General features: G+C 34.8%; 1 pseudogene; it reads left to right on the plus strand.

Annotated features, from left to right (window-relative positions):
* The first annotated feature begins 1551 nt into the window (after window positions 1–1551).
* LOC141419730 (eukaryotic translation initiation factor 2 subunit 3, X-linked-like) overlaps window positions 1552–16866 on the plus strand; it is a 36753-nt pseudogene continuing 21438 nt past the window's right edge.

Consider the following 16866-nt stretch of genomic DNA (forward strand, 5'->3'; position numbering starts at 1 on the left):
CTGGGCTTAGTCTTGGTGTCCTACAACTGAGAGTATGGCAGTGAAGGGTGTTACATAGTATTTGTGGAATGAAAAGTTAATTTTGAAAAATCTTCAGGAATTGTTAGAAGCACAATTTTAGATGCCAGTAGTTTAGCTAAATATTCGATGGCACATTGAATCTAGGGTTTGTGGTAAATAGTTTGTCCCAAACCTAAATCCTTTACAGCAATTGAGACATTTATAAGTACAGGATATTAAGGAATGTTAACGAAGTCAATTCTCATCTTCAGTTATTTGTTCTAACTTCCCAGATTTTTCTCCTTTAAGCATATATTTATAATTAGAAAACTTGAGTAGCAATAAATATCAATCAACAATTTTAAAGAACAGTCTCACACAGGAGACTTCAGCCTAGCTGAAGTACTAGCTGAATTTTAGATCTAATAACATTGAGCAGAGACTGAACTGCCTTGATGAAGTTGTTAAATGAGTACCAAAGCACAGTGAGTGAAGCAGTCTAGTTAGGAATTGTAGCTCTACTGCCTCCTAGCTGAGGGACATTAGCAAGGTTAATGTTTCTTGGATCTAAGTTGTCCATAAAAGGGGAATCTATGTGACTGGTTTATTAGGACTATTAAAATGAATGCTTGAAAATTACATAGACACACTTGTCAGTTACTATCTATTACAACATTCATTTTTAATACAAAAATGAATGTATAGTACTGGATCTGTATGTTTGGAGAAAAACAGTTACTCTTAGGCATGGTTTCATCTCTAAAAAGAGCAAGATTATGTCCATTTACTGGTAATTTTTCCAATAAAGTTTTCTTTTTTGTGATGAGTTTTTTCAAAATAGGGTCTGTGGAACTATCGCCCAGGGTTGGCTTAGAACTGTGATCCTCCTCATCTTTGCCTTCTAAGTAGCTAGGATACAGGCTTGAAGCTACCGGATTGCGGCCAGGAAATCCTTTGTCAGCAGTGTAGTGTCATAAAGGGTAAGGTCCCTCACTTTAAAAATCGCTAAGAACTTTTTCTAGCGCGTAGTCCACCCATTGACGAAATCGCGCGAGAACGCACTCCCTGATGCCGGTTTAGGACCTAGGTCAACATGCAACTTGGTAAGAGCCCCATCACAGCAGGGAGAGGATCTTAACCAATCTTATTGAATTAACAGAAATGAGTAAAATTTTAAAAAAATATACTTTTTTGTGGTATACGTTTAAACTTAGGTCATCACGCTTGTTATGCAGGTGCTCTACCATGTGAACTCCTCCACCAGCCCTAAAAATGAAAATTTTAAATGGACATCACTTTCGCCTGATTTGCCAGGTCAGGTAAGATTCCCAGGTTCCGGGAATCTCTTTTACCAACCCCACAGCTATTCCTACAGGAAATAGCTTCTCCCCTAGCTAGGGCGCATGTGCAAGTGCATCTCCTGCCCACCAGAGACCTGTAAGGGGCTGTTCTTAGTGTTGCCTGTACAAATATCTAAAATATTTATGTCGAATTAATCTTGAAACTTTGTATCATGTTTCCTAGTAAGACTTCTTGCAAGCAGTGTACAAAGGCATGTAGAGAGACTTCAGGGAGTGAGGCGGCAACTTCAGCTTTCATTCGTTTTTGCCGGCCTGAGTCATAGTTGACCTTCCCGTCACCTTTTCCTTCCCCCGCCTATGGGGGCCTGCGCTCAGTCAGGCGGCGGCCGGAGCAATTTCCTTTCCGGCAAGATGGCGGCGGGCGAGAGTGGAGTGACTTTGGGGCAGCCTCACCTTTCTCGGCAGGATCTCCCTTCCTTGGTGAGGTTTCTTTTTAGGAGGGTGTAACGTGAGGGTGCTCCCTGCTAAGAGGGTGGGAAGTCATTGGTAAGAGACATTGCTGGGCTGCCGGAACATAACGAGTGAGAAGGAGCCTTGTAGTCAGGCATCCTAAGCCGGTGGACTCCACTTGGCCAATTTGGGAGCAGATACTGGGTCATAGAGCTTCTTAAAGATCCTCTGCGTGTTAAAGGCAGTTAAGCCTTTAGTCCTTGAATGCCTAGGAAGGGAACGTATTCAGCCTTGCCCCCCCCCTTCACTGCTCCCCCCCCCCCAACCCGGCCTTTTTTTTTTATCTTTTCCTTTCTTTTTGCGGTACTGTGCTTTGAATTCGGCCTACACCTTGATCTACTCCACCAGCCCTTTTTTTATGATGGGTTTTTTGAGATAGGGTCGCACGAGTTACTTGCCCACTCTGGTGTCCTCGATACCCCTTGATCTCTGCCTCCTGAGTAGTTGGGATTACATGCATGAGCCTACAGCGCGGGACAGTCTTGCACTTCCTATAAAAGTTTGAAAACTGACTACAGTAGTTTGGAGCTAATGCTTCTAAAGTTTAGGATTTCAGACTTACGTTTCCTATAGAGTGAAAGTTGTAAAATTTTTTTTGGTAATAGGAGGGTTCTTATCTGTACTAAATTCTGCTTGGAATATAAACACTGTTTTAACTGGATAGACTCCGTGTCAGCAGAGCGAAATAGATGGTGGTGAACTATGCATAGCAAACCTGAAGTCAAAGGGAACTCCTGATTTGTCCCCTGGGAAATTGTTTAAAATGAAGTATTTCATTGCAGGATGTTACCAAGTTGACCCCACTTTCACACTAAGTTATCAGCAGACAAGCCACAATCAATATAGGTAAGAGTAACTGATTGTGTAAAGAGTACTAGAATTATGGCATTTTGATTTCACCGCTCTTTGGGGAATTTTAATCTCTTCTTTGAATTACAGGAAGATCCAGATATTTAAGAAATAAAAATGAAAAGCACTCCTAGATAGATTTGGGAAATGGAAAGAATGTACTCCATTTCTGTTTTCCGGAGTATGTACAATGGGGGTTGAGGGTGTAGCTCAGTGGTGAAGTGACAGAGTGACTGCCTAGCATGGTAGAGGTCCTAGTGCAGTCCTCCACTGCCACCATTACTCTTTACCCCTCCACCCCTTGCGAAAAGATGTGTGTAGATGTGTAAAAAGGCAATGTTATATTTGCATAGGAACGAGTTTAAGGAACAGGTCAAAATGCTTGGTGAGCAGAATATAAGACTAATGTTTGGGGGAATCTTACTTGATGAAGAGGCTTTTCCCTTTTTTTTTTCCTTTGATGGTGCTAGGGTTTGAATCCAGGTCCTTATGCTTTCTAGACATCTACTTTTACACTTGAGACACTCACCTTGTCCCAGATTTTTTATATATATATTTTTTAAATGTTGTTTTGAGACAGGGTCATATGTAGCAGGCTGACTTGGAACTCACGTTCCTTCCGCCTCTGCCACCTGGCTGATAACATAGGTTCTTGTTAAGTATAAATATGTGTAATGCATATATACTATACAAACATAAGTGCTTATATACATACAAATATGTATAAATGTATACATATATAGGCAGTACTAGGAGTTGGACTCAGGACTTTGCAACTTGTGAAGCAAGCACTTTACCACCTGATCTAGCCCTTTTGGCTTGGTTATTTTGATACAGGTTTTTGACTTTATTTTTGGCCAACCTGAACTGAGATCCTCCTATTTATGCCTTCCTCATGGCTGGAATGACAGGTATGTGCTACCATGCCTAGAAACTTCTATCTTTCCAATCTTTAATTCCAGGGTTGTAGGAGTAAAGGTATGAGCCATCAGGCCTACCAGAATAGTTATTTTTCTTAATTTCAGTTCTCATTGCTTCATGAGAGAAGTTACCTTGACTGAGTGAAAATGTTGCATTAGTATTTTTACAAGCAGTAGAACCTATTAAGACACAAAGTTAATAAAAAGTCACAGGAATATATATCTCTCTTAAAAATCATTATTATTAGTTGGAGATTGTTTTCTGGGTTTCTTGAATTTGAGGGTTTTTTGTGTGTGTAACAGGTATTGCTATACATGACATCCAACTTTGAAACTACTGTAAAGTTGCTTAGCCTACAAAATTTTGTGAAGCTTTCACTGAGTGCTTAGTTTAATTGAAACTGATATTTATTTAGATTAACAAGTTGAATAGCTTATATTAGATTTTTGAATAAGGCGTTCAGTGGTATGAAAAGTTGTCTTCTGGCCTGCGTCATACAAGATTTTAAAGAAAAGATATGCTCAGTGGGAGGAAAAGCAAAAAATCCGTATTGGTTGATATATGTATTTACAGTGAGCTGTAACTTTTGTAATTCTGAAGTATTTGTTGTAATTGGAGCATATTATTTTGTTTTTTATAGGTACAATTGGTCATGTTGCTCATGGGAAATCCACAGTTGTAAAAGCTATTTCTGGTGTTCACACTGTTAGATTCAAAAATGAGCTAGAAAGAAATATTACCATTAAGCTTGGATATGCTAACGCCAAGGTAAACAGTGAATTGTGGAACTACAAACAATTTTTTACTTTTAATTCTTGAAAATGCACATAATTTCAGTGTTTCCTTTAAAACTTTCAGATTTATAAACTTGATGACTCAAATTGTCCTCGGCCAGAATGTTATAAGTCTTGTGGAAGTAGTACACCTGATGAGTTTCCTACAGATATCCCAGGGACCAAAGGGAACTTCAGACTAGTCAGGTGATTACTTTTGTGCAAATACACTTTTTTCTTGTTCTAAGTTGTTACATATTTAATGGAGTTGTTAAATGATTATTAATGTAGATTCATCTGACAAAATATGGTTAAGAGACCTTGAACAATATCATTTGTCCAAGCAATGTAACAGTTTATAGTAGATGTTTCATAGCTTTTTAAAAGAAAATGTTGTTATTGCCTATAATAAATGTAATTTGAAAAGCAAACTTAAAAAATCTAGCTTAAGTACATATATTGAAGTTTTTAAAGAATTAATATATAAGATGATTGAAATTGCTAGATCTGATGGTTTCTTTTTCCACACTTCTGTTGTTTGTTTCTTTTGTAGAAGAAGAAAAACACATCCTTAATTAGTTCTTTTTAATGTTTGGGTTTGTTTTCCTATTTTTGGGTTGTGATTGCCTATTCTGTCCTGATTTTTCATAACAGTAACACTAATGTCTACAAGTGATAATGTAGGTGTTAGTATCATCACTAATGCTAGGCACATGCTCTACCAACTGAAGAGTGTTATGTTTTCATTTAATATAATGTCCTTGCACTCTACCCTAGTTACTGTTGTATAGTTTATTGTTATTAAATAGTTCTCTGTCATGTGCTTGTATAAGGAATACTGTAGATTATTTAGACTGATTACAGTTTTGTGCTATTTAAAAATTGCTAAGACTAGTTGGGTACATGTTTCTGCATAGACATACCAAATTTCTGAGGGATATGCAATTAGATGTATAATTGCTGGTTGTATAATTAGTATATGCTTAGGTTTTTTGTTCTTGTTTTTTAAATAAAACATGCCAAACTACTTTTGTAGAGTTGCTATGTCTGTCAAAAATGTATGAATGAGAGATTCAGTTTTTCATTGTTACAAACATTTCAGATTGAAACTATCATAATTTTAGCTCTTCTTTTATGTGTTGCAGTAATCTCACTGTCAATCTTTGTGTTTTTGTTTTCTTGAGATAGAGTATCTGTATGTACCTCAGGCAGGCCTCTATTAATTGTCCTGCCTCAGTCTCCTTTGTGCTGGTATTACATGTGTGCCCCACCAAACCCATCTCTTAGTTATCTTTTTTTTTTAAAGCATGTATTAATTGTACAAAGTCTTTGGTTTTACTGTGGCATTTTTGTGTATATCTTATACTCTGATCATATTTACCTTCCTTCTCCCCTCTTCCTGGTATCATTGTTTCTTGCTTCACTGTCAGTTTGTTTATAGTTTCCTAATAGCCAGTGATGTTCAACTGAATGAAAAACAAAACAACAAGTCAAAATTTATGGGATATAGCTAAGCATACTTAGAAGGAAATTTAAAAGCTTATTTTGAATGGTAAATGTAAAAGCTTTAATTCCCAACTTAAGATATTAGAAAAAGGACAACTAGATGAACCTAAAACAAAAAAAGACAGAATAAATATTAAGAAACTAATGAAATTGAACACAACAATACAGTGGAGGAAATCAGTGAAACTGAAAGTTATTTTTCTCTAGCAGACTGATAGGAAAAAGAAGCCAAATTGCTGTTGTAAAGAATGAAACAATAGTTAATAATTAAAAGGAAAAATAGATTTGTGAACAAATCTGGACAATTAATTAGTTAAATAATTGGATTGAGTTCTCCAAATATTAACATTATCAGATCTTACCTACTATGAAAGAAATTGTTTGTTTTTTTTAAAGGTCTTTAAGTGAGCTCTGAGCCTAAATGGTTTTATTGGATACTTCTACTAAGCATTAAGTAAGAGAACACATACTCTACATAGAAGAAGGAGGGAACACTTACCAGTTTTTCTTGAATATCTTCTATCAAAGCCGGACTAAAATGGAAAGAAAAGTAGAGAGAGATCAATGTGTTATGCAGGTAGACAAAGAATTTTTTACATATTAGCATATATGATCCAGTAATATATACAGTGATTAAATATGCCAACCAAGTGGTTGTTCCAAGGATGCAAGGCTGATTAGAATTTGGAATCATTCAGTATTAATATACCACATAAATACACTATAAAAACATCTTCACATAAATTATTGAACTGTTTATTGAATAGTCATCAAATTCTGGTAACTGGGAATAAAGAGGAATTTCTTCATCTTTATAAAAAACCTGTACAGGAAAACTGCAGTTAACATTAATAGTGAAATACTGAATATTTTCCCTAAACTGGAAACGAAGCAAGGATAACTGCTTGCATTGTTTTTATATGTGATAAGAAAAGGTACTATGTCTTACAGCACAAAAAGGAAATACAAGACAGATTAAAGAGAAGAATTTTGTTTGGCAATGACATGTTTATGTAGAAATTTGGAGAGTATATACAAAGAAAAACTTAGATTTCAGAATATTATAAGATGCAAGATCATAGTTGTATATTAGCAATGAATGCATGGACATGAAAATTAAGTATGCAGTTTTTTAAAAGAAAACTCAAAAATATTAAAGCATGTATAGAATACAGAGAAATCATATTGTGAAAATTAATTCCAGAAGTCAAAAGAAGATTGAAATAGACGCACTGTAGTCATGAATTTGGTAACTGAACTGGACTAAAGATGCTAATGGTCAATTTTTCATGTAGTTAGTATGATTCTTATCAGATTCCATTAAGTGTTTTGTTGTTTTAGTAAGATTACTGTAAAATTTATTTGAAATGTGAGATATAAACTAGAATAGCTAAGTCAGTTATAATAAAAAATAGGTGGACTTGATCTACATGATGTAATTTACATAACTTGCACAAAACTAATACTTTGTAAAGGAAGGACTTAATGGAGAATATAGAGCCCATAGAGAAACCACAAGTATGATTAATTGATCTTCAACAAAGATACAAAAGCAATTCAGTGGAGAAGGATAGACTTTTCAGAAATGTTGCTGGATTTGTTAAATGCCTATAGGCAAAAGAAAAAAGTAATTTTAAACCTCATGTATTATACTCAGACATACTCATTTATAACTGTTTGCTCAGATTTTGAGCATAATGAACTTTGTTCCAAGTTCAAACTTAGGTTAGCCAACCTCACATCAAAAAATTTGAAGGAAAAAAAATGAAAATGTATGTATACTTGTTTTTATTCTTTAAACAACACAGAATAAAAATTATTTACATAACATGTTGTATTATAGGTGGTAGAGTAATGTATGTGGGAGGGTTGTATAGTTTATATAGAGATATTATTCCATTTTAGATAAGGTACTTGAGTATCTTCAGTTATTATATTTCAGAGGAGTTTGGGTTCTGGAAACAATCCTTCATGAATACCAATGAGTGACGGTTAATGTTCAAAATATACATACATTTGAAGATTAACTTTTGGATTAGATGTAACTTAGAAGGAACTGTAGTGTTCTGATATTACTCTAATGGGTGACTCAAAAAGAAAAAAATTGGTATGTTTTCATGAAAGATCAAAACAAAGTTGTCATCTTCAAGAAATACTTGTAAATCACACTGCTAATTAGGGACTGGAATAAACAGAAAATTGACCATTTTCAACATTTTTTTTTCCCGAAACAGCTAATCAGAAAATCGGTTAATAAAATACACATAATTCTTACAGTTATTTAGATTTATCTCTTAAATAAGTGTTACTCCCAGTATGTTCTGTAAAGGATAACCACTTTGAATTTGGCAAATGTTCTTATTTATTTGGAAAACATCTGCAGATAACTAAATTTTAATCTGGGTTTTAATGATTGTCATTTAGTTTAACTAGTAATCTCATTTTAAAATTTCTAAATATATCAAGTTTTTTGTCACTGTTCAAGTTACTTTCAGAGTGATGTAAATATAAAGGTCTTTGATTTGTGAAAGTATTGATTAGTTTTCTTCATTTTTAGACATGTTTCCTTTGTGGACTGTCCTGGCCATGATATTTTGATGGCTACTATGCTGAATGGTGCAGCAGTTATGGACGCTGCTCTTCTTTTGATAGGTAAAAGCATTAGTTCTTTTTGACAAATCAATGTATATCCCAGTCTTAAGATGTAATTTTTAAAAGTGAACCTAGACCTTTAAGGACCCTAGGATTACATAAATTAGAAATTTTCTAAGAATTTACCACAACAATATTCATGCCAGTCAGGGTTATAAAATACTAGGCAAGGTGAACTCTCATCAGAATTTGTATGGTAGCATGCAAGAAATAAAAGTTTTCTAAGGTTTATGGCATATATTTCTTCACTTGTTCATATGAGGTAATATACATTGTTTTATTTAGAAATTTTTGTAAAAAAGTATATTTCTTCAGTGGCTGTGCATTCTATCACAGTATTGACATATGCCTTTATTTATTATATCCCATTCTTCATCTGTGAATGTAAAATCAGGATCTGTTTGAATCTTGGGAAGAATGCATGTCCCTGTGTAAACTGTCAATGATAAATTAGAAGTGCATAGAAAACACTAAAGGATACTGTACTCACAGTTGTGGTTTATGACAGGGAATGAATTCAGATTAAGATCAATTCACAGAAAAAATAAATGCTTAGGTAGTATCTGGGAGTGTTACACATGTGAGGCTTGTGTAGCTTTCTTTTTGTGGAGGCAGAGATTACCTTTTTAGCATTGTGTGACAGTACATATGAATAATTGCCAAGAAGAATAGATGATCTGAATAGAATTTTTAGTGAAATTCCCATTTGATAGGCCCATTGGTTGACTATCTAATTGATAACTTCATAATTGCAAGTCTTCACAGTAAATCCCATGGTTGGTCTTTCTGGCATGACCAGCCTGTACCTGATTTGACAGTGAACCCCAGGCCTAAGTTAGTATACCTCTATCAAGGACGGACATGGTTATCTTTAAGAAGCATAAGGCAAAGGCCAACCCTTTTTGGGGTGGAGAAAGGCAAATGATTAATTTGCCAAGAGTATACTTTTTTAGAAACATGGCACATAAGTACAGTACCAGGCATATTGAACATTAGAAATTGGAGAAGATAATCTTTGGAGCGTAAAGCCAAACATGGTCATCGATGATCCATTCTTCATTAAGTAGTGAGTTATTTAGTTTCCAGATGTTTGCATGTTTTTTGTCTTTACTTTTGTTGTTGAGTTCTACTTTTACTGCATTGTTTTATGTATGGTATAATTTCTATTTTCTTATATTTGCTGAGGCTTGCTTTGTGCCCTAGGATATGATCTATTTTGGAGAAGGTTCAATGTGCTGCTGAGAAGAATGTATATTGTGTAGAAGTTGGATGAAATGTTCTGTAGACAAGTAGGCCCATTTGATCTATTGTACATTTTAGATCCTGGATTTCTTTATTGATCTTTTTGTTTGGATGACCTATCTACTAATGATAATGGGGTGTTAAAGTCTCCCACAACCACTGTGTTGGAGTTAATATGCTTTTAGGTCCTTCAGGGTATGTTTGATGAAATTGGGTGCGTTGATACTGGGTGCATATAGGTTGATAATTATTATTTCCTTTTGGTCTGTTTCCTCTTTTATTAGTATGGAATGTCCTTCTTTATGTCAATTTGATCAATGTAGGTTTGAAGTCTACTTTGTCAGAGATAAGTATTGCTACTCCTGCCTTTTTTCAGGGGCTATGGGCTTGGTAAGTCTTCTTCCAGCCTTTCATCTTAAGCCTGTGCTTACATCTGTTGGTGAGATGGGTCTCCTGTAAGCAACAAATTGTTGGATCTTCCTTTTTAATCCATTTCGTCAAGTGGTGCCTTTTGATGGGGGAATTAAGTCCATTAACATTAAGTGTTAGTACTGCTAGGTATGTGGTGATTCCTGTCATTTAGTTTTCTTTGTTGTTCAAAGGTTTGATTGTGTGTACCTAAGTTGACCTTACTCTCTATACTTTGTTGCTGTTTCTTTTCCTGTAGTTTGGTGCTGCCTGTCCTTTCATGGTTATGTTGCGTTTCACTTTCTGTGTGCAGAATACCTTGAAGAATCTTTTGTAGTGGTCGCTTTGTGGTCACATACTGTTTTAGTGTCTGCTTATCATGGAAGACTTTTAGTGCTCCATCTATTTTGAATGATAGTAAAACATAGTACTTTTAAATGTACTTTTGCTGAAAGTCACAGATTTTCTGCAGTTTCAGTTTTATAGTAAATGAGTTTTGGTACAGCTCTTCAAGTCTTTTTCAAGGTTGTATGTACAATAAACACGCCAGAAAGAGTTGCAATTAACTCAAGACTTACCTTTTTCTACAGAGTCTAGTTTTAAGTTCTCTTGGGCTTTGGCTTTCTCTTATATCAATTTCTCCCTTAGCTGCCTTCATAATGTGAGCTGCTTTTTTTGAGGCAATCAAAAGCCAGAGTCTTGTAACCTAATTTAAAAAAAGGAAATCCCATCGTTTGTATTAATATTGTTTTGGTTTGAAGCCCTCAAGGGCTCACTTAAAATGAGAAATTTCCAAGAAGATGGTAATAATGGAGAACCTCCTTGGTAATTAACTGTGGAAAATAATCACTTAATAAATCACTTAAGTTACTTTATTAAGTAACTTATGGACCAAGAACAGTTGGATGTTCCTGGCTAGAATGAGCCAGAATAATCCCCAAATCTAAATACTGACAGAATATGTTAAGCCTGAGCAAAGCTGTGAGAATACTCTAAGAAACCAAAGTTAATGAGCCCAAGACTGCATTTAGGATTAGTGATGGAGGTTAAAAGACATAAGAGGGATCAAAGAAAACCAAAGGATCAAAGAAAATCAGGCAATGTTTATAAAAAGGAGCACACAAAAACACGTAAGTGTGCTGTCTATGAATTAGCCTTTGATGGTACAGCTAAAGTTCTCATTAGGTGCCAACTAATTTTTATTAACTGCTGTTGGTTTTTTTTTAATTTTTGTTTTTTTATCAATTTAGCTGGTAATGAATCTTGTCCTCAGCCTCAGACTTCTGAACACCTGGCTGCCATAGAAATTATGAAGCTAAAACACATTTTGATTCTGCAGAATAAAATTGATTTGGTAAAAGAAAGTCAGGCAAAAGAACAGTATGAGCAAATCCTTGCATTTGTACAAGGTAAGAAGCCATAATATTTAAGAAATTTTTGGGGCTCAAGGTGTGGCTGAAACAGGAGATCATCTGTTTAGCAACTGTGAAGCCCTTAGTTTAAACAACAGTACTGCCAGAAAAGTGAGAAACATTCAATAGATATTTTTTCCAGATATCTTAAGTAATATGTCATTAAAATGAATTTATGATGGTTTAGTTCTATTTCTCTATATACTGTTTAACATGTTTGTTTTGTATGGCAACTTTGAAATGTTTCTGGATTTGATATACTTTGTAGCTTTCAGCTATAAATGATGTTATATTTTAGAATGATTACCACCACAGATTGTATAGTAAATTGAAACATGTATGTTTGCTTTCTTTTGATTCGAACATTATTTCTTTTCATGAGTATTTCCAGAAGAGGAACTTATAATGTTTTTTTTCATGTTTATGAATAATAATTATTTCATTTGGAAGAAGATGTGATGCATGATATTTCTGACATTTGATTTCTTATTTTACTTGTTAGAAATGCTGTCTTTGAGTTCAGCCTATTAGAGGGTAAATAAAAGAAGTTAGGTTTCTAATACCTTACAATGTGTAGTCAATTCCATTTGTCAATAATTTTGCCTGTTTTTTTTTGGGGGTGGGACTGGGGTTTGAACTAAGGGCTTTATGCTTTCAAAGCAGATGCTTTGCTGCTTGAGCCACACCTTTAGTCCATTTTGCTCTGGTTATTTTGGAGATGGGGAGGGGGTCTCACAAACTTTTTGCCTCAGCAGTCCTCAAACTGAATTCTTCCCAGTGTCAGCCTCCCAAGGAACGAGTATTACAGATATGAGCCACTGGCATCTGACCACCAGCAGTCTTTAATAAACCAATTGAAAAAATTTATTTTTTATTTTTAAAAATAAAAATTTATTTTTAAAAAAAAATCAGTTTTTTTTGATATTTGCTATTTTTTGTTATTTGACATTTTTTGATATTTTAATAAATGAAATGATTTGGAAATTTTTTAAATTAGTGTTGACTAACCTCTGTAACCAACAACCCTCAAATGTCAATTGTTAATTTCTTTTTTTTTAAATAAATTTTTTGTTAGGATATATTCATCTTGGGGGGATTCATAGTGACAATTCGAATTAGACTTATGTTGTACATTATTACATTGCATCCATTGTCTCTCCCCCTCAGGCTCCTTCCCACCCCACTAAAAGCAATTGCAAGAGGTTTTTTAGTTCTGTTTCATAACGGTATATAAAGTCCATTAACCATATACCATCACCTCAATTTCTTTCATTCACCCCCTGCTCTTAGTAGTACCTTTCCCATTTACAGTTTACCTATTTTACAAATCTGTTTTTCATTATTAATATTTAAGTTGATGTTCAAAGAGGTTTCTCAGTGTATGACTATTGTGAGTATACTTTGGTCCATTACTCTTCCTTACCCCTTTACCTCTCACCCCCCCATCTTTCAAAAACTTTAAGTACACATCCTTATATACCCTACCTCCACATTTTATCTTATGTGATGTTACAGAGAATTTTTTAATTAGCAAAGTTTCTCTGCTGATAGTGGCTACATGTATATTATTTTATTCACTTTTATTGGCTTTTTATACATACTGAAAACAACTTTTCTCTTAAATAGAATTCATTTTTAGATGGAAAAAGAGTATTGTGAATTTTTTTAAACAGAATAATTCTGTTAACATGTGGGAATGTTTAGGTAGCTGTTGTATAAAGTTTAACAGCTGTTTTTTATAGCAGATATGAAAAATAATTTGTTAAACTGACATATTGATCCATTTTAACTTTTATCATATAGGTACAGTAGCTGAGGGAGCTCCTATTATTCCAATTTCTGCTCAGCTGAAATATAATATTGAAGTTGTCTGTGAGTATATAGTAAAGAAAATTCCAGTACCTCCTAGAGACTTCACCTCAGAACCCCGGCTTATTGGTAAGGACTTAACATCTTGCCCTTTAGCTGTTGACTTCAACTTTCAATGTTGTTGATTCTTTCTAAAGTTGTTTATTGCATATGCTTGGTTTTTACTGGTATATTGTTACAAAGGAGACCACTCTGAGGAAGAAACCTTGTATTCTCAGGATGCATAGAGTTCATTACTTTTCTGCAGCGGCTGATTCATTTATATCAAATGCTGCTCGGCTTCCTCCAGAGAACTGTCATCTTTCAATAGATTTCACATTTTCATTTTATCGCTTTAGTTAAGGACATTAACTGTTTCTTGCTTTTTTAGGCATGGTTTGCATTTAGGGAGGCATACTTTCACAAGTTCAGGACAACGAAATACTCAGCAATCACATAATGATTTAAACACAGCTGACAATAATGGAGTGATATAGCTTCTCATCAACTGAACTGTAGAATGTGGGGGGAATTTAAAGTTAATTTTTTTTGCTTATTATTTTGACTACACTTTTAATAAATTTATAAAATAAGGCATGCTTACTATATTTTGTTCAGGAAATGATCTTTCTCTTTTACCCAGTTATTAGGTCTTTTGATGTTAATAAGCCTGGCTGTGAGGTTGATGACCTTAAAGGGGGTGTTGCTGGAGGTAGTATTTTAAAAGGAGTATTGAAGGTAAACTGTATTCTAAACTCTTTTTCTTCTTAACCTTCCAAAAAGTTGTGATACAATGAAATCTAAAAAGTCACTTTCTTAAGGAAAGTACCTTGCTTTCTGTTGTCTTTTAAATGGAATATGTCTTTTGTTTGGTAGGTTTCTTATAGGTAAATATTTAAATTTGGGAGTTGTAACTTAAAAATCTGTTCTTGACTTCACGTTAAACGGAGAACCGAGGAGGCCCCCGGGGCCGCCAGTGGCCGGCGCCCATACGGCGTGGGAAGACGCGGACCAGGAGAACTCTGAGCAAACAAAGCCTGTGGGACCAGGTGAGTGCTAAGCTCACCCCAGAGATCTGCATAAATAACGCCGCCAGCTACAGGCGGAGAGCAGCAGGCAGGCAAGCCACAGTTGCAGATACCACTCTCAGAACTGCCTCCAGACGCTTTTTTTTTCTTTTTCTCCCTACCTTTGATGAGAGAACAACCGAATTACACCTGCAAGCCGAAAAACTTACTGAAATTGTATTGCATTTGAACTGGGGACACTTGGTGGGACTTTTTTTTTTTTTTTTATATTCTGTGTGTGTGTGAGTGTAGTTTTGTTCTACTTTATGCATCCCCTTTGATGAGACAACTACAGAACAACATCTGAGGCACCAACTCCAGGACTGGAAACTGAGACGGACATCCAAATTATTAAGACTGAAATTGCATTGCATATAAACGTGGAAGTTTTTTGGTTTTTTGTTTTTTGTTTTTGTTTTTTTTTTTTAATTTTCTATTTTCCATTTTATTTTAATTCATTTTTATAAATAGATATTACTTTCATATACTTATTTTTTATTTTTTATCTTTGATTTTCAATCCTCTCTCTGTCACTCTATTGTCTGTTCAGCTTACTGTCGATTAGTACACTAACACTCCCTGTTTATATCTTTGAAACTCTCTTGTCTGATACCTTGTTCTGCTTTCTCCCTCTTGTCTGTATATTTGTTTTCCCCTTCTCTTTAACTTCTTGCTTTCCATCTCAGCTCACTCTTCCATTCTCAATATTACCATTGTTATTATTACAAGCTAGAAAATACTTAATTACACACAGTACAGGGACAGTAACAACACCAAGGACAATGACAGGAAGACAGAAAAAACAAGGAAACCAGTTTCCCCACAGCAAAAAATTAGTACAGGAACCAGAGGGGAATGAAGAGAACAGAAACTCAGAGCCAGACTCCAACAAAATGAAGATAAACTATGCCAAAGGACCCAATGAAGCCTACAAGAATAATTTAAAAGAAGACATACTAAACTGGGCAGTCTTAACTCTCTCACTTTTGACTAGAGTACAAGAAAAATCAAATCAATTACTCATAAATACTTGTGATATGATTAATTTAATTTTTTCTTAAGCAAAGAGGGTAAATTAAAAGAATCAGCTTGCTTCTTCCCACACTGTAGTGACAAGATTAAAAATTAAATTTATACATATTTCATTTCTCCATAATAAAGCCTTTTTTTAAAAGAAAAAAAAAAAATAAAAGAAGACATACTACAAGTACTCAATGAGAATTTTATAGAGATGATACTGGATAGGGTCAACCAAAATGTACAGGAGACACTCAAGAAATTCCAAGACAATAAAAATAGAGAATTTGAAAAAGCAAAAGAAGAAATAAAGGAAACCATAGAAGCACTGTATAAACACCAAAGTGAAAGAGAGAACACAATGAATAAATGGATAAATGAACTCAGGACAAAAATAGACAACAATAAAGAAGAAAACAGCCAGGATATGGAAAACCTCAGAAAAAAGAACGAAACAGAACTGCAAAACAAAACGGAAGGCCAATCCAGCAGAATAGAACAAACAGAAGACAGAATCTCAGAACTTGAAGATGAAATGGTAATTAAAGGAAAAACTGAAGAACTATTAATTAAACAACTCAAGACCTGTGAAAAGAAAATGCAAGAACTCACTGACTCCATCAAAAGACCAAACTTGAGAATCATGGGCATCGAAGAAGGAGAAGAGGTGCAAGCCAAGGGAATGCGTAATATATTCAACAAAATTATAACGGAAAATTTCCCAAATCTAGAGAAAGATATTCCCATACAAATGCAAGAGGCCTCCAGGACACCAAACAGACCAGATCAAAATAGAACTACTCCACGACATATCATCATTAAAACAACAAGTTCAGAAACTAAGGAAAGAATATTGAAGGCTGCAAGAGAGAAAAAACAAGTAACATACAAAGGTAAACCCATCAAAATCACAGCAGACCTCAACAGAAACATTAAAAGCAAGAAGAGCGTGGGGTGAGATCTTCCGGGCACTGAATGAAAATAACTTCAACCCCAGGATACTCTACCCAGCAAAGCTATCATTCAAAATAGATGGAGCAATAAAAGTCTTCCATGATAAGCAGAAACTAAAACAATATGTGACCACAAAGCCACCATTACAAAAGATTCTGCAAGGGATCCTGCACACAGAAAGTGACACCCAACTTAACCATGAAAAGGCAGGCAGCACCAAACCACAGGATAAGAAAAAGCAAGACAGTAGAGAGTAACATCAAGTTATTAGGTACACACAATCAAACCCTCAAACAACTAAGATAACTAAATGGCAGGAATCACCACATACCTATCAGTACTAACACTTAATGTTAATGGACTTAATTCACCCATCAAAAGACACCGTTTGACAAAATGGATTAAA

This window comes from Castor canadensis, chromosome X, assembly GCF_047511655.1.
Source record: "Castor canadensis chromosome X, mCasCan1.hap1v2, whole genome shotgun sequence".
Classification (NCBI taxonomy): Eukaryota; Metazoa; Chordata; class Mammalia; order Rodentia; family Castoridae; genus Castor; species Castor canadensis.